Source organism: Puma concolor, chromosome A2, assembly GCF_028749965.1.
Source record: "Puma concolor isolate L17-30 chromosome A2, mPumCon1.1.hap2, whole genome shotgun sequence".
NCBI classification, from domain to species: Eukaryota; Metazoa; Chordata; class Mammalia; order Carnivora; family Felidae; genus Puma; species Puma concolor.
Window position 1 is genome coordinate 37,516,119 of NC_141668.1, and position 25,356 is coordinate 37,541,474.

General features: G+C 36.6%; 2 long non-coding RNA genes across 7 annotated transcripts in view; one reads left to right on the top strand and one right to left on the bottom strand.

Annotated features, from left to right (window-relative positions):
- LOC147583102 (uncharacterized) overlaps positions 1 to 25,356 on the top strand; it is an 86,331-nt gene that overhangs the window by 58,739 nt on the left and 2,236 nt on the right. Inside the window, exons 2-3 of one of the 2 annotated variants that reach the window (XR_015245467.1) lie at positions 22,122 to 22,221; positions 23,201 to 24,084. This is a non-coding gene — a long non-coding RNA (uncharacterized LOC147583102). Of the gene's footprint in view, positions 1 to 22,121; positions 22,222 to 23,200; positions 24,085 to 25,356 lie in introns of those variants that run through there. The other variant, XR_015245468.1, reaches the window with a different exon arrangement.
- The window catches only part of LOC147583103 (uncharacterized), a 623,699-nt gene that overhangs the window by 51,272 nt on the left and 547,071 nt on the right, over positions 1 to 25,356 (bottom strand). For 4 of the 5 annotated variants that reach the window (XR_015245463.1, XR_015245462.1, XR_015245464.1 and 1 more), the window contains one exon: positions 4,786 to 4,965. The exons of the other annotated variant lie outside the window; for it this stretch is intronic. This is a non-coding gene — a long non-coding RNA (uncharacterized LOC147583103). The remainder of the gene's footprint in view (positions 1 to 4,785; positions 4,966 to 25,356) is intronic. 5 annotated transcript variants of the gene reach the window in all.

A 25,356-nucleotide genomic window follows, 5' to 3' on the forward strand; every position in this document is an offset into this window, starting at 1 on the left:
CGTGCATGCTAACAGTACAAACACTTCACATCTGCTTCTGTTTACTCCCATGCTAACACCCCAAAGTACAGGAGTCCCGTGTTAATTGCTCAGTTACATACTGACTGTTGATGTGTTCTCCACAGAGCTTTTCATAAGTGCACTGTTGCAAATAAACTGCTAATGACTTTGCTTATTCCAGCCAACCTTTTAAGGAAATCTACAACATACATGCAGATTAATGATTCCTCTATTTAGCAGTGTGTCTTGTGACTAGGTTTGCATAGAGGCAGTATCAATTAAGTAGCAATTATCTGCAAAGTGGAAAAAAAGAGGGAAGATATAAATAAGTAATGAGCGTGATGCTAAAATCTCTGAGAACAACTAGAGTTGAACTCTGAGGCAAGGGCACCGACTAGTGAACATTTTCCCCCATATTTTCTTATACCTGAAACCCATGGAGCCCCCATGGAAACCAGAATAACAGACAGTTAAGTTCTTAGGAATTTTTTATATTTGATTTTCAAGGTGATCACTATATTGAAACAGCAAAGAAACAAGGAAAAGCAAGGCTGAACTTAAACACTATTAACAAGACAGTTTATAAAGAAAAGAAAAGAAAAGAAAAGAGAAAAGAGAAGAGAAGAGAAGAGAAGAGAAGAGAAGAGAAAAGGAAAAAAAGGAGAGGAAAGGAAAGGAAAGGAAAGGAAAGGAAAGGAAAGGAAAGGAAAGGAAAGGAAAGGAAAAGAAAGGAAAAGAAAGGAAAAATTGGCCCTATAAATGTCTATTCTATGAAAGGACGTGGCAAAAACATAACAGATTTTCTATGTATTTTATCAACAGAGGTCAGGACAGAGTCCTAATTTATCCTTCTATTCTTGTCAAACAATGGCCTTTATCAGTATCTCATAAGACTTATCTGGAAAATTCTACATTATCTGGTTATAAATGAAAAGACCAAGCTGGGTTCTGAAGATAGCAAAACACCCAAATTGGTAGAGTTAGTAACAAATTTTACAGAATCTACTTTTGTTTACTGATGTTGGTTTATAGCAACCAAATAGGTTCTTCCAGGTCAGGCTTCTCTCAGGAGATAGTCAGAGAGGCAGAGGACAGGGCCATTTGGCTATGGTCCTTGTTAACCAAGACAGTTTTGACCTCAACAGCAATGGACTGAGCAGGATGTGAATTGGAGCAGAGAGTCAAATGTTTCAAGGTTTCACCAGAAGATCTAGAGCCCAACAGTTCCTTTGATAGCTTTTCTCCTCAGGGCTGACTATCATAGGTCAAAAAAAGAAGAAAAAATTTAACCTATTGTAATCATATTTTCCAAATCCTAAATGAGGACAAATGGTTTGACAAATATATATGGGTAAAGACCATTAGAAATGTGAACTGCAATGACTAGCATACAGTTAGAGTCTGAGACAAAAAGACTCAATAAAACAGAAGTTTACACAACAACAAAGTATATTTTGCTGCAATATTCCAATCCTAAGTGAAGCTCCTGGCTTCTGGGCTGCTCTGCTCCATCTGGTAAGCCAAGAATTGTGGAGGCCACTGAGGTACACCACCCAGATTTTATTAAAGGAAATCTGCTGTGAGACTAGCTGCTGTAGCTTCAGATCTGTACAGATATTCATGTTAAGGCCACACTAATGCCCAGGCTACTCCTAGCTAATGAATAAGCATGGCAGGGGCACCAGAGGCAGGCCATTTCTGTCCAAAGCAAGAATCCTCTGGTGGGCGATTTTGGTCAGGGAGTCCACATTGCCTTGACTGAGACTTCTCAGAGATGCTCTGCAATCTGGAGCACACCCCACTCCCACCTCCTTCCTCCCTGCTCTCCATCCAGAGGTGTCAGAACTGACTGTAGCCCAAAGGCTCTCCCCATATCTCCTTCTCCCTCTCTCCTTTGCCTTTCAAAAATTTTCCCTTTAGTATTTGCTGTAGGTTCAGGCTCATTTAGGTGCAGTGTTTTCTTGTAACTAAAAAGTCTTGGGGCACCTGGGTGGCTCACTCCGTTAAGTGGCCTACTCTTGATTTTAGCTCAGGCACCATCTCACGGCTGGTGAGTTCGAGCCCTGCGTCCGGCTCTGTGCTGACAGCAAGGAGCCTGTTTGAGATTCTACCTCTCTCTCTGCCCCTCCCTGGTTTGTTCTCTCTCTGTCTCTCTCAAAATAAATAAACTAATAAAAAAAAAAAAAAGGAAAGGAAAGAAAGTCTTTGAACAACTGGAGGTACCCATTCCCCTATCTGTAATTCTTTGGGTCAAATGCGATTCTGAATTCAGAATATTCTACCTTATATCATATACCAACCCCATTTGGGGCACTCCACAGTGACCATACAGTAAAATCCAAACATGCATGCAAAGTAGGATAAATAGAGGCTATACATGATCTAACATAAACATATACACGATTGCACAAATTTTTGCCAAAAATACATAGAGATAATGCTAGGAATTATCTCTAAATATATTACAAAACAAACAACAAAATAATTAAGGAAATAAAGCAAAGGTTTTTGGTTTTCAGAGCTTTATAGATTTCAGAATTGTAAACTATTTATTTTTTATACTATTACTACTAGTTTCCCCCTCATCACATTAATCATCCATTATACCCTAAGCTAATTATTCTCAAGCTTCAATATCAAAAAGGATCTCCTGGGGGCAGTTTTCAACTCTCAAATTTGTATTCAGTATGTCTAGTGTAAGGCCTAGAATCTGCATTTGAACAAGCTGGCTAACCCCATCTTCACTTGTGATCCTGATACAGAAAGTTCTGAGATTCAAACTTTGAAAATATTGTTCTAGACTTTGAGTTCACTTTTCACTATGATAAACTACCAATATCACTAGTTCCAGGCTTAATCTCATGAATTTTGAAGTTTGTTGCTTTTTTGAACATAGAACCAGCAAGCTAGCTTATTGTTCTTCCTCTCTGACTCTATCTACATTTGCAGCTAAGTCATACAGCATTTACTTCCTCGTGTGGTATTAACTTCATCAATAATTCTTCAGGGCTGTTTATCTCGGAATGACAGAAGTTAGTACTTTTTGTGTGTGTGTGTGTGGAACTGAAATAGAGCTGAATAATTTCTACTTATCTTTGAATATCTGTCTCACCAGAGTATCAGCTTGAGCATATAGAGTTGTTCAAGGAGCCCCCTGTTCCCATGATAGTTGGAGTTATAGGTAGAAAAACTATAGACACCTCTGGTAGGTAAGTGAATCCACAATAGGAATAGCAGGACAAGTGACATGAAAAATGTTTGTAAGTGTACTCTCACTCAGTACTACTTTTAGCTTGGTTCCCTTGCAGGAACAATTTTCTTTTGACCTAGTAAAGCAAGTAATATTTCTAAAGTTTCCTTTCCCTTTCCAAAGATATTCTTATTTCTGTTTTAAATTGAGTGCTTCCCAAAATTGAAGACTAATCAAAGACTGTAATGGGATATGTTAGAAGGAAAAAAAACAAGGTCTGTAAAAGGGTCCAGGTATTTACTTGAGTAGTATGTTTACTGCAAACAAATGTTTGCTCACTCCTGAGGAGGAATTTAAAGTCCTCTGCTGAAAACAGCTTGAATGGCCATTGATATTAATATTAATAAGGGGAACACAAGAAAACCTAAATCTGAAAGCATTCTTTAGAATCACATGAATACCATTACTTCCATAGGTTTCATGATTATCAAACTGGGGAATATGACATTTTGCTAGAATTTAACTGGAATTAGAGGTTAAATGTGGTGTATATCCCCAGTGAAACAATTTTAAGAAAATGTTAGAAATCAATGAAAACTTTTTATGCTAAAATAAGCAGAGACATTATGGTATAGAATACAAAGTTTGTGTGCTTTAATTAGTAAAACACACATCTCTTTAGAAATGCCATAAATAAAAATGCCTCTTTAGACTAAGACCTCATAACATACAGAGGTCTGTCTTCTTTCTCAGTGATTCAGGGTAAGTTGGTGGGAAAGTTTAGGAAACACTACGGTTGATTGTGACATGTGGGGTTAGGTATTTCCTGCAAGGAGTGTAAACGTGCCTACTTTATTATTCTAGTGCCTGCTCTTGAATTCTCCATCTCAACTTGCAATATATGGAGTTGAAAGCCGTATGAAAATCGTGTGTTTTAGTTGTGCTACCAAGGATATGCAACAGGATGTTAAAATTGAACTATTTCTGACTCTGTTTTGGCTAAAGCCCCAAGACAATATTTGCCATATTCTAAAGTTAGACCACCTATGAAGGACTTGCAAAGAAATAGAGGAAATAGAGAAGGAACCCACAAGGCCCTTTTCCCCCTTCAGGTAACAACCTATAGCAGGCCAACTTGGGGTGAGGAGAAGCTCTGACTCAGATGAAGTTTGATTTTACACGGACTAGACATTTTAATTGCTGAAACGAGACTTTCCTTTTGTGACAAGAGGTGATCGGAGGACCTTTTATTACCTAAGAGTGACCAAAAAGTCATAGGATTTCCTCTCAATTTCATCTGAGTAGTAGAGCAAATAAACCTACAGAGTGGGTCTGAATGGGCAGTGGAAGGAAAATAACGGTGTTTTGTTTTTGTTTTTGTTTTTGTTTTTTTACTATATGCCTGTGTGCCTGTGACTGGGACATGAATCAGGAAGAAAGAAGCAGTATAAGGAAACATTTAGAAATTTCTACTGATTCTTTTCTTTTGTGTTTGTTTGCTTTAAGGGGCTATTATGCTTATTTTTATGAACTCTAATTTTTTTTAACAAAATCAGGACTTTTCCTTTCCACTTTACAACACATTCTCTGCTTACCTCTGCTATATGTCCTGAGCTCATTCTCCATTCAATTCTGTTGTCAGTGTTCACTTTATCCATATTTTGCTTGCTTTAAAATATTATAGTGATATTGTGTATCATATTCTCTAGGCTCTATATTTTCCCAATTTCCAGGTTTTATGGGAACTGTCTTCTGATTTCCAGAAATACCTGACGCTAAAAACAGAAGAGGAAATTACATTGTAAAGAACAGAAAAATAAATAAATACTGGTTATAACTTCCCCCCCAAAGTGTTTATCACTTGGCCTACAAATTCCTGACCTGCTTACCAATTTATCTAATCAGGAGAAATAGACTGGCATCCAGGATATATAAATCAATCCAGAGACTGATTATGAGAACACTGGCTTCAAAATCATAGGACAAAATCATAGGACAAAGTGAGTAAAGAAAGAATTCATTTTACCATCAAGGGAAATATATTTTTAAGGAAGTCTTAATTATATGAGAATTATCTTACTCTCTAAAACCAGACACAGAGATTCATACTGAGATACTTGTTAAAGGTTACATCTCAAATACTGAGCGGTGTTAAAAAATGGATCTTGAAAAGGTGCTAATAATAGGTGCAGATATTTATTGAGCACCTTTTAACTGTTAGGCACTGTGCTGGGTTCTGGCCACATACTGATAATGAATGGATGCTTCCTGATCTCTAGATGCTCAAAGGGTAGAAAAGAAAACATATATAAGTAAATTAATACTTAGAATTATACATACAATAAGAGGACATATAAAAGATAAACTGAGAGATGACCACGGGAAAGAGGGTTATCTCTGTTAGAAAGTCAGGCGGGGAGGCGCTTCTGGCCAAAGGTCAAGTCAGCACTGGCTTTTGAAGAATAGCCCAGGAGACGACGGGCACCTCAAATAGAAAAAGCAGAAAGCACAGAAGCTCACATGCAAAGCAGTGTGGCGTGTTCAGGAATCCCACTAGCAGGATCAAGTAAGTGGAACATTAAATGCACATAGACAGGAGTAATTAGGGCCAGTAAAGGAGGCAAAGGTGGTAGAAAAGGGCAGGTTATAAAAGGACTCTGCTAAGGAACTTCATCTTGAGGGCAGTAGGAAGTCAGCAGAAGATTTTATATGAGTGAGAGATGAATTGGTCAGTGATTTAAAAGAATTCGTGTAGGGGAGCCTGGGTGGCTCAGTTGGTTAAGTGTCTGACTTCGGCTCAGATCATGATCTCATGGTTCGTGGGTTAAAGCCCCGTGTCAGGTTCTGTGCTGACAGCTCAGAGCCTGGAGCCTGCTTCAGATTCTGTGTCTCCCTCTCTCTCTGCCCCTCCCCTGCTCATGCTCTGTCTCTCAAAAATAAATAAATGTTGAAAAAAGTAAAATAAATAAATAAATAAAAGAATTCATGTAGCTAAAAGTAAGACATGAAATAGAGGGAAGGGGAACCTACAAATAAAAAGAAACTATATTCCTAGTGGCTGAAGAAGTAGAAAGAGGAGAGGAAGAACAAGAGAGATTTTAGAGGAAGAACACTTAGGGAGAGGGGTGGGGGTGGGGGAGGAAAGGAAAGAGAGAGAGAAAAGAAGAGAGAGAGAGAGCTGCAAACAAGAGGAAGATGAGAAAATGAAATGCAATTAAAGAAATGGTTTGCTTGAAAATTTTGAGTCTAGGTGTATTAGGCAAAATAATGCCTCCCTTACCTGCCTTCAGAAGTTCCATTCTAATCCCTGGAATTTATAAATATGTAACCTTACTTGGTGGAAGGGACTTTGATGTAATTAAGTTGAGGATTTTCAAATGGGGAGATTATTCTGGATTAGCCAGGTGGGCCCTCTGTAATCATAGCAGCACCGTCACTTGAAATTTTTCCTCTGATAGTTCTAACATCTAAGTCTGGTTCTGTTGACTTACTTAAAAATTTTTAAATTTATTTTTATTTTAAAGAGAGAGAGGTTCAAGCAGGGGAGAGGGGCAGAGGGAGACAGAGAAGAGAGAGAGAGAGAGAGAGAGAGAGAGAGATCTCAAGTGGGCTCTACACCTAGCACGGAGCCTGACACGGGGCTCAATCCCACGAGTGTGGGATCATGACCTGAGCCAAAATTGAGTTAGACGTTCAACCCACTGAGCCATCCAGGCGCTCCTGGTTCTGTTGATTTCTTTATGTCTTGGAAATGTTTTATATTTTCTTGCTTTTTGGGCCTCACTTCTTAAAACTGAATTCCTATAAATGAACAGTAGGAACCGAGGTAAATAATCTTTATGTTCAGAAATTGTTCATCTCTCCTTTCATCAGGCCGTTGATGTGGGTCTGACTCAAGGTGGTCAGTAGTTAGAATATGTTGAACAGGCTTCAAATTATTCCAGTAGTAGACACCTACGCCCCGTGTTTAGTGTAAGGACCGTGATTGCCAAAAAGTTTTTCTGTGTTCCTACTCTTCGGACCGCTTTCAGGAGCCCCTGCACACCCGTGTCACATATTTCTCTCCTTGCTCGTGCCCTCCAAAGGCAGAGGTTGTTGTTGCTTGTCACTCAGGCACAAATGTACGGCTCTATGGAGGAAGAGGTGTTCTACCTGTCCTCCATCCTCAGTGTTCTAAGGGGCTTGCACCGGAGCCTGCTGCGTGGGGCTTTTGCAGTGTTCTAGTTCGTCTACTTTCAGTGGCAGACAGCTTCCTCCATCTTAGTCACTTCAGGTGGCTAAACAGAATACTATAGGGTGGGTGGCTAATAGATGACAAATATTTATTTCTTACAGTTCTGGAGGCTGGAAGCCCAAGATCCAGGTGCTGGCAGATTCAGTGTCTGGTCAGGAATTGCTTCCTGTTTCACAGATGGCTGTCTTTTCACTATGTCCTCACCTCGGGGTCTGGGTGAAGAAGCGCTCTGGGGTCTCTTTATATGGGTGCTCGTTCCATTCATGAGCACTCTACTGTCATGATCTAATCACTCCCAAAGGCCCCACCTCCAAATTCTCTCACACAGGGGATTAGGACTTTAACATACGAATTCAGTCTATAGCTCCCTCCACACAGCATAGATTCTAGAGAGCATGCAGATTTCCTTCTTTTGTTTTTTTAATGTCTATTTATTTTTGAGAGAGAGAGAGAGAGAGAGAGAGAGCAGGGGCGGGGCTGAGAGAGAGAGGGAGACACAGAATCTGAAGCAGGCTCCAGGCTCTGAGCTGTCAGCACAGAGCTGGACGCAGAGTTCGAACTCACAAGCCGTGAGATCCTGACCTGAGCCGAAGTCAGACAATTTAACTGAGCCACCTGGTGCCCCTCCTTCTTATCTATGACAGCCTAACTGTCTTCTATGAGTGGGGTAGTTAGCAAGCATAAATTTCGTGCCCCTCCCCAGCGGCCTTAGACATACTTTTCTATCAGTGCAGGATCCTGGGCATACATTTATTTCCTGAGTCCCTCCCAGCAAAAGATGGTTTTTCCTAGGATCAGTGGAGGATGGATGGAGAGGAGTCAGATTCTCTAACTTCTTCACACTCAGGGGCAGCTGAATTTTTCTTGCAACAGGGAGTTAAGAGATTTTCCTGCCCCTGGGTAGCAGTAACCCCTGGGTTTTTAAGTACATTTGACTCTTGAGCAATGTAGGGGTTAGGAGCACTGACCCCCATACAGCCAAAAATCCACATATAACTTTTGACTCCCCCCAAAATTAACTACTGATAGCCTACTGTTGACCAGAATCCTTATTGATAGTATAAACAGTTCATTAACACACATTTGGTATGTTATATATATTATATACTATATTCTTACAACAAAGTAAGCTAGAGAAAAGGCTATTTAAAAATCATAAGAGAAAATATATTTACAATACTTTACATATACTTTTTGAAAAAAAATCCACATATAAGTGGACCCATAAATTTCAAACCCATGGTTGTTCAAGGGTCACCTGTATTGTATACCACTTTGGCCTACATTCCACTGGTCTGAACCCAGTCAGTCAGTCACATCTAGCTCTAAAAGGGAGAGCTGGGAAATGTAGTTTCCTGTGTACACAGGAGGAAAATGAAAAGGTGTGTAAAACACATAGCATTGTCTCAGCCTTACCATGATAATGGGAAAGGGACTAAATTGAGGACTCCCTGCAGTTTTCAATCTCCTTAGTTTTGTAACCATGACTCTGGATAATCTGGCATCTGTCTACATCTCCAGCTTTATTTTCTCCCACATCCCACACATATCCTGTGGTGCAGGATAACTGTTTTCACTTATCTAAAAGACTGTGCTCTCTTGAGCTATGTCTTTGCATATGCTCCTCCCCCTTTCTTCACTGAGTTTCCCTTTCTACATCATAACTTCAGGGAATATTCTCCAGCCTTTCTTCTGTGACCCTATAAATCTCCACATTTTTCTATTCCAGCAGTTACCACGCTGTAGTATAATTGATTATAAGTTCTTTGAAGATAGGACAGGAAAATGCAGAGACACGAGGATGGGTAGCAGATTTCATTTGCATTCAGGATGCTGTAGGTCTAATGGTCTGAAAGCAATCTGTATACCCAACCCTGACTACAGTATTGACTCAACTCCTTTGTTTCTGCTATTCTCATTCTCCTGCTTTTGTATACACCACTACTCACCAAGTGATGTTTACTATACCTCATATTCTTTTTTCATAACTCATACTTTTTATAAAGAAATATTTTAATAATATATTAAAGGAGAGCAAAATATACCACCCCAAAACATGCCTCTTTGGCACAAGGATTATTTTGAGCTGGTTATTTTTTAAAATGGCAGACACTAGAGAAGCTTAGAAAACCAACCAGAGGTTACCCTTTTGTAAGAGACATTTACATTGATAAGGGAAACATCCATTTGTATGGATCTTTCTCTCTCTGTACCAGGAAGAAAAGCATGACCAAACCTTTAGAAACTTCTCAACTGAGAAGGCAAGAACTGAAATTTCCATAACTTTATCCTTGTTTACTGTGCCTTTCCTGATAACTTCTCCTGATTGGCCTTCCTCTCTCTCGCCACCCCCCCCCCATCTTTTGTCCTTAGCTGAAGATCGTATTTAAGGTGGTAGGTTGGAGCATTTTGGAGAGTTACTTAGTTTTCCTGGGTATCTCCCATGTATACTGAAGGTATAAGGTTATTAAACTTCTATTTTTCTCCCATTAATCTGTCCCTTATTCCACGGTGGGATGGGGGTTCTAGCCAAGAACCTAGAAGAGTACATATACAATATATAATACAGTAGCTAATACTTACTGATAATCATTATTCTAAGTGTTTTACATGTATCAATTCACTTAATTCTCACAACTTTATGAAGGTATCATAATTATCTTATTAAAATAAATGAAGAAAAGCACAGGGAGCTTAAGTAACTTACTCAACCTGACAAAGCTAGCAAGACTTAGACTTGGGATATGGAGCAAGGTAGTCTGGCTTTGTGGCCTGAGTTCTTGGGACCAGCACTCATCCTCTGTCAGTTAGCTGTGGCAATATTGGTGTCATTATTTTGTACCAAGAATGTGACTATATCAGTCAGGATCCAGATGGAAAAGCATATTTCAACATAGTTCATTTAAGAGAGAAATATTAATATAGAATGTTGGCTAAACAGCAAGTTTAGAATGTTGGAGGACAAACAATACAGAAGAGAAATATTACAGAGGTTACACAGAGGTTGAGTTATTAGAATCTTTTTTAAAAATTTTTTAATGTTTATTTATGTTTGAGAGAGAGAGCATGAGCAGGGAAGGCACAGAGAGAGAGGGAACCAAGGATCCTAAGTGGGATCTGATGCTCTCTGACAGCAGAGAGCCTGATCCGGGGCTCAAACTCACAAACTACAAGATCATGACCTGAGCTGAAGTCAGACACTTAGTTGTTTGAGCCACCCAGGCATCCCAATTATTAGAATCTTAAAGCTTAGAGAAGGGACCCCAAATTGCTGGGACTCAAAATGCTAAGGAGATATTGCCTGGCTGGGTCTGTACCTTGGGAGCTTGGAGAAAGTACATTGCAGAGCTAGGAGCAGGACTTTTGAGCAGAGTGAGTTACTTAGCTGGTGATAGTACCCCAACAAAATGGAGGAAAGATCCTACAGAGTTAAAATTCAGACCTCTGTGGTGGGAGAGTGATCTAGCTGGTGCTCTGTGCTGGTCATCTATCTTAAGATCATAAAGGAGGCTGCCCCAGAAATTGGAATTCAGAATTCTAAGAAAGGGTGCCTGCCAACTGGTGCTAGTATTCTGGAGGGATTATATGAGTCTATTTCAGGGAGTGTGGGAGAGACAAGAACCAACAGTCACTACCAGGGGAAGAACTCTTGTGGAGATGCAGAGAGGGACAAGCAAACAGGAGTAAGGAAACTTCTTCTCTTGTCATCTTAGCTGTTGAAATAACCTAACAGGGAGCCAGCTGACAAAGAAGAAATGTGGTTTGCAAACAAAATTAAATGAGGATAGGTTTACTGATCTGAGAACTTGGAAGAAGGATCTTGCAAAGCAGGAATCATAATATTCAGAAGGTATTACTTGAGTTAGTGCTGGTACCAACCCTGAAACAGAAAAAAAAAAAAAGAAGAAGAGGAAAATATCAGAAAATCATGGTGTATTTGAGTGTAATAAGGATGTTTCTGGAGATCAGAAAAAGTAGTTCGATAATGCAACACATTAACTTATATATGCAGAGCCTATTAGAAGGTGTCACTGCATTTGGGGAATGATCTAATCAAGATTCTTAGAAGGAGCTGGTATTAGCAACAGAAGTTTGAATTATTTGCCTGAAACACTTATGAGCTTAACTTCTCTCTTAATTTCTCTTAATTTCTTAATTTATCTATCTTAATTTATCTTAATTTCTCTCTTAAAACAACTAATGAATTTTAATTTACCCATTTATTAAACATTTTCTGGATATCTTCTATACTGCACCTGCTTCTGTTTGTTAGGTCAGAGATGGGACAAACTCCACAAACGAAATATGGTGTAGGTGCAAAGCAGGTTCATTGATAAAATTTACAGGCAGAGGGACAAAAAAACACATGTAGTATCCCCAAGTCTCTCCATCTAACAGAAAGTTGTCCATGGGTGTGGTGTAACTGGATGTGCAGTGGGGGTGCTCCTGAACAGGCTATGCCTCCTGCCACCCCTACTTCTACCTTACATACACTCTACATTTTCTGGAGAAATTGGGAGGAGGCAAAAAGAATCATCGGATGGATAGTTTAATTATGGTGTATCGGAAGGAGTCCAGCCAGGGAACAGAAACTGCACCAGTTATCTAAACAAAGAAATTTAATATAAAGAATTGCTAACCCAGTAGGAACTTGTTAACTAGAAAATCTACAGGCCAAAAGGGAATCCTATGCTGTCACTGAGCAACTAAGGGATGAGTAACTAAAGGGTAAGAAGGGAAGTGGTTTCAATCAATGAAATTTAGAAGAGGGGTTCCATAGAGTTGAGACTCAAGAGTATAGAAGAGGGTCCCCATGAGCCTAAAACCCAAACGTCTGAAGAAGAGGTGTCATTCTGCTGGTTTTGCTGTTTCATGGTGGAGGAAGTGGTCCATGATGAATCTGGTTTTGCAAGTGTGTGAAAATCTACAAACCAGATCCAGCTGTTACTACAGGAAGGAATCATGACTATCAGGATGAAGAATCATTGCTAGGATGACGCTCAGAGGAATAGGAATCAAAACAGAAGAGACCAAGACTCTTCTTAAAGCAACCTAGCAGCATCTCTCTAGTAATCCCTATTGGCAGAGAACAGGAGCCTTCACCATGGAGGTAAAATGTAGAAATGATCTTTGTGGAGTCCAAGCACTAGCATCACAGAGCCTAGCATAAAACAGTGGGTTTAGGCCAAAAGACAATAGTTTGATAAGCAGCACAAACGGAAGGTCTTGGGCTATGTGTTTGGAGGAAGGGGCTTGCTAAAGAGAGAAACCTTCTCATTTCAACTGTAAGTCAGAGGCCTGAGGAGTTTGCCCACCCGCCTAAATCTCAGTTGGTCACTGAGCAGTCCATCCTGGTGAGCCAGCTGTTGTGGAGGATAGCTCAGGAGCACCATTCAGCAGATGGAGGAGTCCATCACTTTAATGTTTTTGTAAGTTTCAGAAAAAAATACTAAGGTGAGGGTGGGATGTAATAAGTGCACTCTCTCACATACCAGTGGGTATTTAATCATATCAACTAGTTGAAAAAACTTTTGAGTCCAATTTCCTTTAAAGTCCCCTTTTCTTAAGCAACTGGTGAAAGATCTCTTGCGTCAAACAGTCCATTGGAAAGATTAATCTAACAGTGATGTGTTGGATGAAAAGGAGGAGGGAGACAGGAAGGCCAATTAGACAGTTAAGCCTATGATCTGACCTATCATTGTGACATGGGAACTGGAGAGACAGAAACATAAACATCACGTGAAAGGAAAAGAAAAGCAAGTAAGATTATAGCAAATGAAACTTATCACATTGTTTTATAGCCAGTTGTTAACATGTCCCTCTCTTTTGCTAGATTCTGAGCAATGTGCTTACAAAGACATTTTCTCATTTATCATTGTTATGGGAGGTGAAGGAAGGCAGACTCTAACAGGAGGACTGTAACAGTGTTTAAAAATTGAGAGAGCAAGACTTTTCTGAAAGCAGCTTGGTGAGAAGGGCACCACTAGTGGAGACGTGGAGCAGGCCTGCCAAAATAAGTGTGAGTGGTATTGGTGGAACTGGACAGTAACCTGAGTGTCATTAGCAGGCTCCAGTTGTGGCAATTGGCAAAGTCATGAGGTCCAGTGTCATCAGCAACTGTCATGCAATAATAGCTAAATCTGTGAGGCTGTCAAGTGGATGGAAAGGAGCATGCGTTTTTGCAGCGTGCTTATAATGGCTGCCAAGAGGAAGGCATCTGAACGCTCCATAATCCTGTTATTGGAAGTAACCACCTTCCAATAAGGCAGTTAGAGTGATGATGATGGTGATAATGTAGCATCTAAACTTTATATAAAGTTCCTTCTGTGAGCCAGAAACCTTGTCAAATATTATATATACATTATTTTCTTGATCCTTACAGACCAACTACAAAGTAGGTACTATTATCATTATGCCCACTCCACAAATTATGGAACCTGGGCTTAACAAATTAAAGTGTTGGCCAAGATCACACAGATTTAAATGGAAGACCCAGGTTTGCTGTTCCAAAAGACTATGATATCAACTATGAGGTTTTATAAAGAAGTTCAAGACCAAAAATGCCATTTATTACTATAATTACTCCTTCCATTGCTCATTGTTACCTGCCAGGCTCACATGGACTGGAAGTTGAAGATTCTATCTAATGGCTTATAAAAATTATGAACCAGGCTTAAGAAAACCCAAATTCCTAAATATATTTGGAACTATAGTGAAAAATGTTTATAATTTGTCAGAAATGGTATCACAGGTATTTTAGAACCCAAGAAATTATGACATAAATTGAATATAAGTTATCTTTGTTTGGTTTTACATGCAGATATGTGTTACATACAAGTTATAAAGTTCAAATAAATGAAAAGAATGGTACTTGTATCTTACAAAGACAAAGAATTGGACATGTTGGGAAATAGCTTTGGCGTCTTTTTTTTGACCCTCATAATCACTTGTGACCCTAGGATGGCACTAAGCCATCAAATATAAACTGATTTTCTCTGGTGTCTGATTGCAAGCTGTAGGCCTTCATTATGAATATGGTGCTGAATATATCATTTCTTATCATCATCTGTCAAAGAGAAAAAGCAAAGTAAGAATTAAAGAGGTCCTTAATGGATAGGCTTAACACTGATGATGTTTTTATTGCCTCAGATTTTCCATGTATAACATTATACATCCTGCAAAGGTGTTGCCATCCTGAAGAACAGATGTGATAGAACTGGGAAAAATTCTGAGTAGTGATAGGGATCTTATCACTGAATGTAATATAAATGGCACTTAACCGTGAGAACCAACAAATCACTTTAATCAATACCTAACAAAGATCAGAATGTCTTTCTTAACTGGAAATCATACAACCTCTCCCCCACATGAAACTCACCCTACTTAAGAATTATAGAAAGGATTCCCCTATAGTTTTGGAAACTTGGTTTGGGATAGTAGAGAGAAGAGTGACATAAATTGGTGTTCTCTACTGCTTTCCTTTTCTTTCTCCCCCTTTTTTTCATCCCAACACTTGCTCTCCACAAGAGACTATGTGACCTTGGATAAATTATTCACTCTTGGTTTTAATTGTCTCCTTACTAAAGGTAAGAGAGCTGGATTTGTTCTTCATTTCTATTACTTATTCTATATCCTCATGATTTCCCCTCTTCATTTCCTACTCTGCAAAGCTGAAAGTGGCTTTAAAAAAACCATAGAGGAGTAAAAGATAGAAGATAGAATAAGTATGGCAGCTTGTTAGTCCAGAAAAATAATTGTGATTTGTTAAGCAATATTTGTTTAAAACATAAAATATTTACATAAAATACAAAGACAAAAATATTTGCTTCTAATTTTTTAAATGTTTACGTATTTTTGAGAGAGAGAGAATGAGCATAAGCTGGGAGGTGCAGAGGGGGGTGGGAGGGACAGAGGATCTGAAGCAGGCTCTGCCCTGACAGCAGTGAGCCCGATGCGGGGCTCTAACTCATGAACCACCTTGAGATCATGACCTGAGGCGAAGTTGGAATCTCAACTAACTGAGCCACCCAGGCACAGTTTGTTTTCTTAAACAATTTGTTTTCTTAAACATTAAGTAGCTAATTTGTTTTCTTAAACATTAAGTAGCTTATATTTAACTAACTGCTCATTTTTTATAGTATAATACTCTCTTTGAGGATAGCAATTTTACTTATTTAAAAGTCCCATTCTAATTATTCTATTAATTCTGTTTCCGCAGGTGTAAATTCAGGTTGTTGGCTTTATTGTTTCATCCTTTATGGCATAGGTGCTTCCAAATATTTGTGACTTGTGATTCCTGATTATGAACTTAAGTTTGTAACTAATATTTCCCACTAGATTTTCCACTGCTGATTTAAACTTGCTGTAGATTTTTGGTAGATGCACATTATCCAGTTAAGAAGCTCTGTGTAGTCTTAGATTGCTAAAATTTTATCATTAATTGGTTTAGTCCATCCATGGTGGTTTTAACATCACTGACAATATTTTCATGTTAAAAGTTCTATTTGGTTGTTTTTCATTTTTTCCCCGTTTTTTCCTTTATTTCTATCCTTTATTAGATTTCTATTAGTTTACTATAATTTTGTTTTTCATCATTTTAAAATTCAGGACTCAGCAAGACACTTTGCAACTTTCTCTGGCTGTTGTGACTGTGTTTTCAAGGCCTCTTTACATGACTGCAACTGCCTTCAGGGCTGTGACGTGTTTGCAGAACACTTGTTTCTAACTATTTTCCTTGCACTGGTTTAAAGGTACTCTCCTAGTCTCATTTAAGGGCAAGTAACTCATTCCCCACTGCTCTGGAGCTGTGTCATGTCTGATACGCGATACGCCTGTGCTCTGTCATGGCATCAGTTACATAGGTGTATGGCTTTGACTATATCCTTCAGGTTTGACACCAGGAAATTTCCCTCTCTTTTATTCTGTCCCTTCCTTTTCTTTCTCTCTCTTTTTTTAAGCTTGGCTGTGATTTATTTTGTTTTTATTTTGTCTAGTACCTTACGTATTTCCATGTTTCTGAGAAGCATTATAAGATAGTAATGTTATAATAACCATTTTTTCATGTGTTCTCTACATGCTAGTTTAATTTCTTTTCCTTAGAAAAAACTAAAATATATGAATCTTTTGGTAGAAAAAAAAGTCATTTCAGCTTCTTACATTTTTTCCAATTGTCATCCAGCAAGTACACTGATACTAGTAGTGTCTGATAATATCTGTTTCTCTAAATACATGCTGTTTCTCTAAATACATGCTGTTTCTTGAAGTTAACCAAACGGGAAGACATTCCTTCCAAACAGAAGGAACAGTAGGTGAGAATGCAAAGAAATATGAAAAATATGTGTTTGGGGGTTATAAGAGGTTCACCACGACATGGAAGATCATGGATTTACAAATTGTAAAGGATTAAAATCCTTGCCCTGTTGCTTTCACATCCTGGGAAAGTAAGTTCATTAACATCTTGGGCCTGCTTTTTGTCTCCTATGACATAATAGTTTTCCACTTTTAGTTTTCCAGTGAATATTAAATAAAATACTGTTAGTAGTGCACCTAGTAGGTATAGATCACCTAGTAGGTGATCAGTCAATAGTAAATTATATCCATACCTAGAACGATAGGTCCATAATAGCCAAGTGTTGACGGATGGATGGAAAATAATTCTGATTCCACGGTATGCAAAGTTCATGAGGTCAGAAAAAGAAAAAGTTTAGATTTAAACTTTAAAAAGTTTAGTGGGCTATGTAGGGTAAAAGAAAACATTTTCAATTGTTAAATCAGCCTTGCATTTCAGGAATAAATCTTATTGGTAAAATATTATCATTTTTATATATTGCTAGATTTTATTTGCTAATATTTTGTTGAGGAGTATAAATCAATTTTCAAAAGGGATAATGGCTACAATTTTATTCTTCTCTTGAAGTTGATATATTTTTTTTCAATTTTAGAATCTGAAAATGCCAAAACCATAGAATACTTTGATATTCTATGTTCTGGATGGGTTTATTTAGAATTGGCAACGTTTTTGTTCCTCAAATATTTGTTAGACTTCACCAGTAAAACCACCTGAACCTTGAGTTTTCTCTATGTAAAGGTTTTTAACTACAAATTAAGTTTCTTTAATAGACATGGGCTATTCTGGTCATGTATTTCCTTTTGAATGAGTTTTGGTAGTTGTGTCTTTTAAGGAATTGGTTCATTTCAACCAAGCTGTCTAATATATTGGCCTAAAGATATTAGTAATAATTTATTTTCTCATTTGAATATCTAAAGATTCTTTAGTGATACTACCTTGCTCATTCCTGTTGATAGTAATTTGTGATTTCTGTTTTGTCCCTGATCAGCTTGGATAGAAGTTTAGCAATTTTATTGATCTTCTCTCACAGGGCAATCTTTTGTTTACACTGATTTTCTCTACTATTTTTTTTTGTTTGTTTGTTTTATATTCTATTGATTTCTGCTGTTAATTATTATGTATTTTCTTTTGTTTCCTTTGGTTTAGTTTCATTTTATTTTGTAGTTTCTTAAGCTGGAAGATGAGGTTACTAACTTGAGAACAATCTTCTTTTCTAACCTTTGTAGTTTAGTGCTATAAACCCTTTAGTGCTATAAATTACTGTGTTAGCAGCATCTCACAAATTTCGGCCTGTAGTGTTTTATGTTCATTTCAAAATACTCTCTAATTTTCTTTTTGCTTTCTTCTTTGTTCAATTAGCTATTTAGAAATAACATACTAGTTGGGACGCCTGGGTGGCTCAGTTGGTTAAGCGTCCGACATCGGCTCAGGTCATGATCTCACAGTCTGTGGGTTCGAGCCCCGCATCAGGCTCTGTGCTGACAGCTCAGAGCCTGGAGCCTGCTTCGGAGTCTGTGTCTCCCTCTCTCTCTGCCCCTCCCCTGCTCATGCTGTCTCTCTCTGTCGCAAAAATAAATAAAAAAAAACAATTTTAAATAAAATTTAAAAAAAAGAAGTAACATACTAGTTTCTATGTTTTTGGGGATTTTAAAGAGATCTTTCTGCTAATGATTGTTCTCTGACCATTGTAATTAGAGAATATACTATGTATGACCAAAATTCTTTTAAATGTATTAAAATTTGCTTTTGATATGTTTGGTAAATATTCCATGTGTCTGCTGTTGTTGGATGTAATATTCTACAAATGTCAAATGTTCAAATCAGTTGATGGGGTTGTTCAAGTCTTCTATATCCAGACTGATTTTCTGTCTAGTTGTTCTATCAATTATTGAGAGTGTGGGGTATTGAAATCTCTGTCCTTAATTGTGGATTTACCTATGTCTCCCAGTTTCCCCCTGCCCACAGGAATTTTGGAGCTCTGTATCAAATGCATAAATGGTTAGAATGGTTTTGTGTTCTTGATGAACTGCCATTTTGTCATTATAGAGTAACTTTGCTCTGAAATCTACTTTGCTTGATATTAATATGGCAATTCTATCTTTTTAAAACTAATGTTAACATGGTGTAACATTTCTCACATTTTTATTTTTAATCTATTTGTCTTTATATATAAAGCGAATTTCTTGTAGGCAGCATATTAGTGGGTCTCCCTGTTTTGCTCACTCTAATAGCTTCTATCACTGAATTGGAGTGAGTAGGTTATATCCATTTTACCTGGATATTGATATGATCGGGTGTAAGCCTATTATCTTGCTGTTTGCCTTCTTTGTCTCATCTGTTGTTTGCTTCTCATTTCTTCTTTTTCTGCCTTCTTTTAGATTACAGGATATTTTTTATGATTGCATTTTATCTCCTTTGGTGGTCTTCATTTGGTTTGGTTATTGCATTAGAATTTGCAGTAAACCTCTGTAATCAGAGAGTAACTTCAAATGATATTATACCTCTTCATATATAGTAGAAGAGCCTCGTAATTACATACTTCCATTTTTCTGGTCTTGTGCTTTTGCCATGCATTTTATTTGTACACGTTACATACCTCGCACAATATTGTCATTTTTTAAGCACTCCATTATCTTTTAAGGAGACTTAAGGAATAAGAGAACAGCTCACTTTTAAACTTTTAGCCTTATTATTTCTCTTTGAGAATGTTCTAAGAACTATGGACTGTCCCCTTAGAAAGAGTACACATAGACACAAACTATACCCTAAATACTGCTGATAATTACAGGGGGTTTTCTGAAAACTGAAGCCCATGCACAGATCCCTGCTTTATAAAACAGAGCATTCATGTAAGCAGTGAGGGTTCAAAAATACTGGGACTGAAGGTATTAGTCTTAATACGATTTTATTTGCCATAATATTCGTGAAGCCTATGGAAATTCTCAGTACGATATATTCATACAATGTTACATTATATAGCCATTAAATAACAGCTTTGAGGAGAATATATCAATATAAGAAAATGATAATAAAATATTATGTGACAAAAATAAGATACAAGATAAGATACACACTGTGATCATAATTGTATATATAAACATATGTCATTTACAATGTTTTTTGGCTGGAGGTAACAGAATACCTGAATAAAAGTGGTGTAAACTAAGTGCTTCTTTTTTTTCTCAATGCAGTAAGTATATAAGTATATACCTCATTAGAGACATATTGTTTCTAGAGACATGTTGGTTTGACAATGTCAGTGCTGTGTCAGTTTCTCAGGCCATCATCTCCTGATCGTAAGATGCTTGAACATTTCTCATTTCAAATTTTCACACATCTCTATTTTAACAGGAAGTAAAGTATTTCCCAGACAACACAACTGCCTTTCCTTAATCAGACTATCCCTCAGCCCTCATTGGCCGGGACTGGGTCACAAACCCTTGCTGCAAAGAAGTCTGAGAAAACAGACATTTGATATTTTCAAACCTCTGTTGTGGAAAGTCATTTCCTGTAGCAAGAAAGTAAGTTTGGGAGACAACTGAGAGTCTCTGGCACAATCAGCAAGAGACAATATCCTGGAGATAAATTCAGCAAGGCAATAATGCATACATAGCAGGTTATGAGTGATTTAGAACATTTGTTGTACATATCCCAAATTTTCAGAACTATGATCATGATAGTTTCATGAATAATTTACTTAACTGAAGAATAATTATCTTAAATTGAGCTAGACATAATACTCTAGAATAACTCAAATTCTTTTTTTTTTTCCTTCTCAAGATAATGAGGTCACACTGGTTGTCTGCATTTCAATTATCTAACATTTCTGAATTGACTAAAACATTGATTTCTTACATTAGAAGATTCAAATGAGCTAGCCATTTGAATAATACATTTATTATTATATAATAATAATATATAATTATATAATAGTATTAAATATTATTAATATTTGGTGTTTAATAATTGATATTAATTATTTAATTATTATTTCCGTTCTACTGTTCACATATTATTATGAGCACCTGGTACAAAATAATTTATTAATTTTTAAATCCCTGCTCTAGTGTTAATAAATTAAAATAAATAAATATTACAGTATCATTATGTTTAACTGTAAAAGGTACATATACTACATACTACTGTGTAATTCAAAAAAATCCTTGTTAAAAATTTATCTGATGATAAAGTTGAATGGAAAGTTCTCATTCTTGAATCATTTATGTTTTTTTCCCCCTTCATATGTCTTAGAGTCATTTTGGTGAATCTTAATGAAGGGAGGAAAGAAATATAGGTGTTTACTTACTTTACTCACTTTGAATGAGAAGAACATTGATATCTTTGATAAGGTACTTAGACAAGACAAGAAAATTAGGGGTTTTGCGGACACAACATCAATAGACAGATTATTCTTCTTCTCTTCCATGCAGTCCTGTTATGTTTTGTTTTTCTTTATCATTTCTATGTTTAACTAAATACATAATTTTAATTTGGGGTTAATTTTAACATTTGGAAGATGTTGTTTTAGTTTAATATGTTCCCTAGAGCAGTTATAGGTGGGATCATTTTTAAGTCAACAAAACACATATTGTAATTCAAGTTTTAATTTTTCCTACTAACCAGTGAAGACTGGGTGGGAGAAGAAGAAAATGCATTACAAATGGAGCATCAGTGGAAAAGTAGCATTTCAAGTCCACGTTGTGCAGTTAATGCTAATATTTTGCCCATATCCAGTTCTTAAGTCATTTTTTTCAGTTCAACATCATTATTTTTACTGTGTAATCTTTTAGTGCCACCAATATATTTAAAAATGAAAGTTCATCAGATAATTTTTAAGTACATAATTAAAATGACAAGAAAGTACTTTATTAAAAATAAAGATTTCCAGTTATTAATAAGTAGTCATGAAACTATACTAATATTTCTGGAAAAAAAAGGGAACCATCAAATTAGCCTCCACATTTATTCCTTTTGAAACGCTTAGTACATATGGTTTAAAGCAATACCATTATCTACTATTCAGACTTCTGGAAAATGCAGTTCTTTACACCTTTATAAGATAGTGAAATATAGCGAAAACTTACATATCATGACCCATTTTATATTCCCTGCGAAAGTGGAATTTGATATAAGACTGGTTTAATTTATGCTACATTCAAGCAAAGTCATTACTGTCAGGACAGAAAAAAAAAAAAAAAGAATTTCAGAGTGGTGATTCTTCTTTAATATCAATCCCGAGATTATACTATGATAGCAAGATCCTATTATACTCTCATCTCCAAATGGATAGTGCACATAAGTAATAACAGTGGTTATATATTAATTCTAATCTATACATTCCATTTCAGAGCAAAAGATAGTTTTTCCCCACTTCTGCCATCAATTGAGATTAGAGAATCCACTCTGTCCTGAGACTGATATCCTGACATGATGATGGAAATAATCAAGGTAAAGGACTTTGACATGCCACTTTCCTTAATTCACTTGGGATCCTAGTCTGTATTAGGGATTAAGCCAGGCATTTGATATTCAAAATTAAGTACAATGCAGTCCCTAATCTGACAGATCTTAGTATCTAGAATAATGGTAGACATGCAAATTATATATATCAATTCATATATTTCTAGTACCTGCTTCAGAACCTGGGATACAGAAGGCACTTTAATAGTAATAGGAGCAGTAACACCAATACTACTAGTAATACTATTATTACTAATGCCTGACATTTAGTAAATACTTACTCACCAGGAACTTACTTACCAGGAACTTTCATAAGTGATTTATTCATTTCATTACTCTTAAAAATGTAATGATATAAGTGCATTATTTTCTCATGTTATTGATGACAAAACTAAAACTCAGATAGATATCCATTGAGTAAACATATTGATTTGTCATCATGGCCAGCTCTACCTAGTGATTACAGGGAAAACATCACAGGTGTGCTAAACCCTGAAAAGAGAACACAAGTTGACCAGAATAAGAATCAAGCAAGTGGAGAGGCAAAGGGGACAGTCAGTGTAAAAAGGCTGGAGGAATACAAAGGAGAGGAACTATGAGTATTTCAGTCAATCTCAAGTTTAAGGTCAAAATAGAGAGCAAAGATGAGTATTGAAGGGCAGAGACATGGCCAACCAATGGAAGAAAATGTTACTTGCAATACTAAGTATGAAGGGGATGAAGGGAAGGGATTAGATGTAGGAGATATTTCAAAGACAGTGGCCGCAGGACTTAGTGATATAAGAGGCAAGGGCAAGGGAGAAATCTAAGGAACTCCAGGATTCTGGCCTCGGTGTGTGGGTGGATCCTTCAGAAGGGCGAGGCTGTTCTACGGGAAGATGCAAATTTTTAGTTTTAGATATGGTGATTTTGAGTTGTCTATTAAATAGTCAGCTGATATGCTCAGTCAATTTATATTCTAATCTAGAGCCCAGTAGGGAAAGCTGCACAGGAAGAACAGAGAAATATTCCTAATATATTATCTCTGAGCCAAAGTCATGGAAATAGATAAGAGCACCTTGAGGGAATGTGGGATGAGAAGAGGAGAGAAGAGAAGAGAAGAGAAGAGAAGAGAAGAGAAGAGAAGAGAATATGGTGAGTGAGAAGAAGATGGCAAAGGAAATGAGCCAGCAAAATAGAATAAGAAAAGATAAAAACAATATAAAAGAAATAAAAATGAAGAAGCAAGAGAAAATGGTATTTCTGAAAGCAAGAGAGCATTTGTCTTCCCTTGGCCATATCACAACTAAATTGTCCCTCAGTATGAAAATAGAGTACCATTCTTCTAGTTTTGGAATGAATAAATCATGGGAATAAAGGCACAGCATAGGGAATACAGTCAATGATATTGCAGTAACGATGTATTAGGACAGATGGTAGCTACCTATACTTGAGGTAAACATAGCATAATGCATAGAGAGGTAGAGCCACAGTGTTGTATACCTGCAAATAATGTAACATTGTGTGTCAACTATAAAAAATTAAAAACTAAAAAAACTTCCTCCCAAAAACAACAACAAAAAGAAAATACACAACCATGTGAAAAAAGACAAACATCTCGGCAGTAACAGTTAACACTTAAACAAACAAACCTATGTTCTTGTTTCACCCTAAAATTAACTTCTTTTAATTTAAATTGTATTATTCTGGATTCACTAACAAAATCTACAATTACTTGAAAGCTGCCATTCTAAGAGAAGCTATTAGGCATTAGACATGCATTTAAATGGATAGTTTTAATTTTTTATTTCTTACTTCATAATGAAGTATTCTGGAAAGATAAACAGTAGTACATTCAGATGCTGCTATACACAGCACATGCTTTTGTCATAGATATTGTTCCAAAATGGTTTTTGAAGAATTAATAAATGAATAAAACAGGGGTCTATGACTCTAAATCCTTTGAGGGTAGTATTGATCACAATTGCCTTTTAAGTTTACAAAACCAATTTTAAATAACTTAATTTGGCCTTGGAAAAATAAAATGAATGCTTAAAGAATGAAACATATTTAGAGTAATATGGTTCCAATCCCTACTTTAGAATGATGTAAATCAAATACCCTATTTAAGAAAATTTAAATCTCACAATTCCTTTAGAAGTCAGAACACCTGGGAACAATAACAAGGTATTATATATTTTTGTGTGTGACCAGAAAATCACATGCATTTTAAATTTAGATATCTGACAAGGAAGTGTTAGATGTCCGTGGCAGGATTAATTTTTGCTCTGTCAGAACTGACCTGGTGCTACAGTTATTTTAAGCTCTAGAAATAAGGAACGGTTATGGTTGCCAAATACGAGGTGCCATCTAGTGGCCATTGAGAGTTAAGACAAATGTTCAGAAGAACTCCAAAGTATTCTGATTATTTACATTTTTTCTTCATGGTGAGTTGTATTTATCACTTTCTGAATGATATGATCCATCTCAACCAGGTTTCAAATCCTTCAAGTTCATATTCCTACAAGTGAATCTTGTAGGAATCTGGTTAGAATCTTGACTGGTTTAATATTTCAACTTCGTGTCAAGAGGTTTTCTTACTTGATTTTAGTGTAAGAAATATTACCACCTACTACATTACAATTAAAATAAGTATTAGAGATTATATTGTTTTCCAAGGTTCTCAAATTTATTTTTTCCTTTTCTTTCCCAAATTAAAGTTGAATATAAATTGAAGATGCCCTACAAAACTAGACTAAGGATCAAACAGAAGTATTTGAGTGATATTAATAATTCTCATAGTCATTTTCACTGTAAAAAAGAACAATAGCTTTGGATTTATACAGAAGGTAAGTGCAAAGTATCATGAAATTCCATAAAATGTTAGAATTTCCATATTTAAAACAAAATAGAAATGTAGACAAAACATAGTTTTCATGAATGTTTAGAATTGTTTCCAAGAACTCATTGGAAATAAAAGATTAATAAATTATAGTATATCCAATGTTATGACCTTGATAAACATGATAATGTAGTGATGTACTACTTGATATTGATGCTTATTCTTATCATAACTAATATCTATAAAGATATAGTAAATGAGATTATAGCTCATATTACCAGGTAAAAGTGAAAATTGAGGAA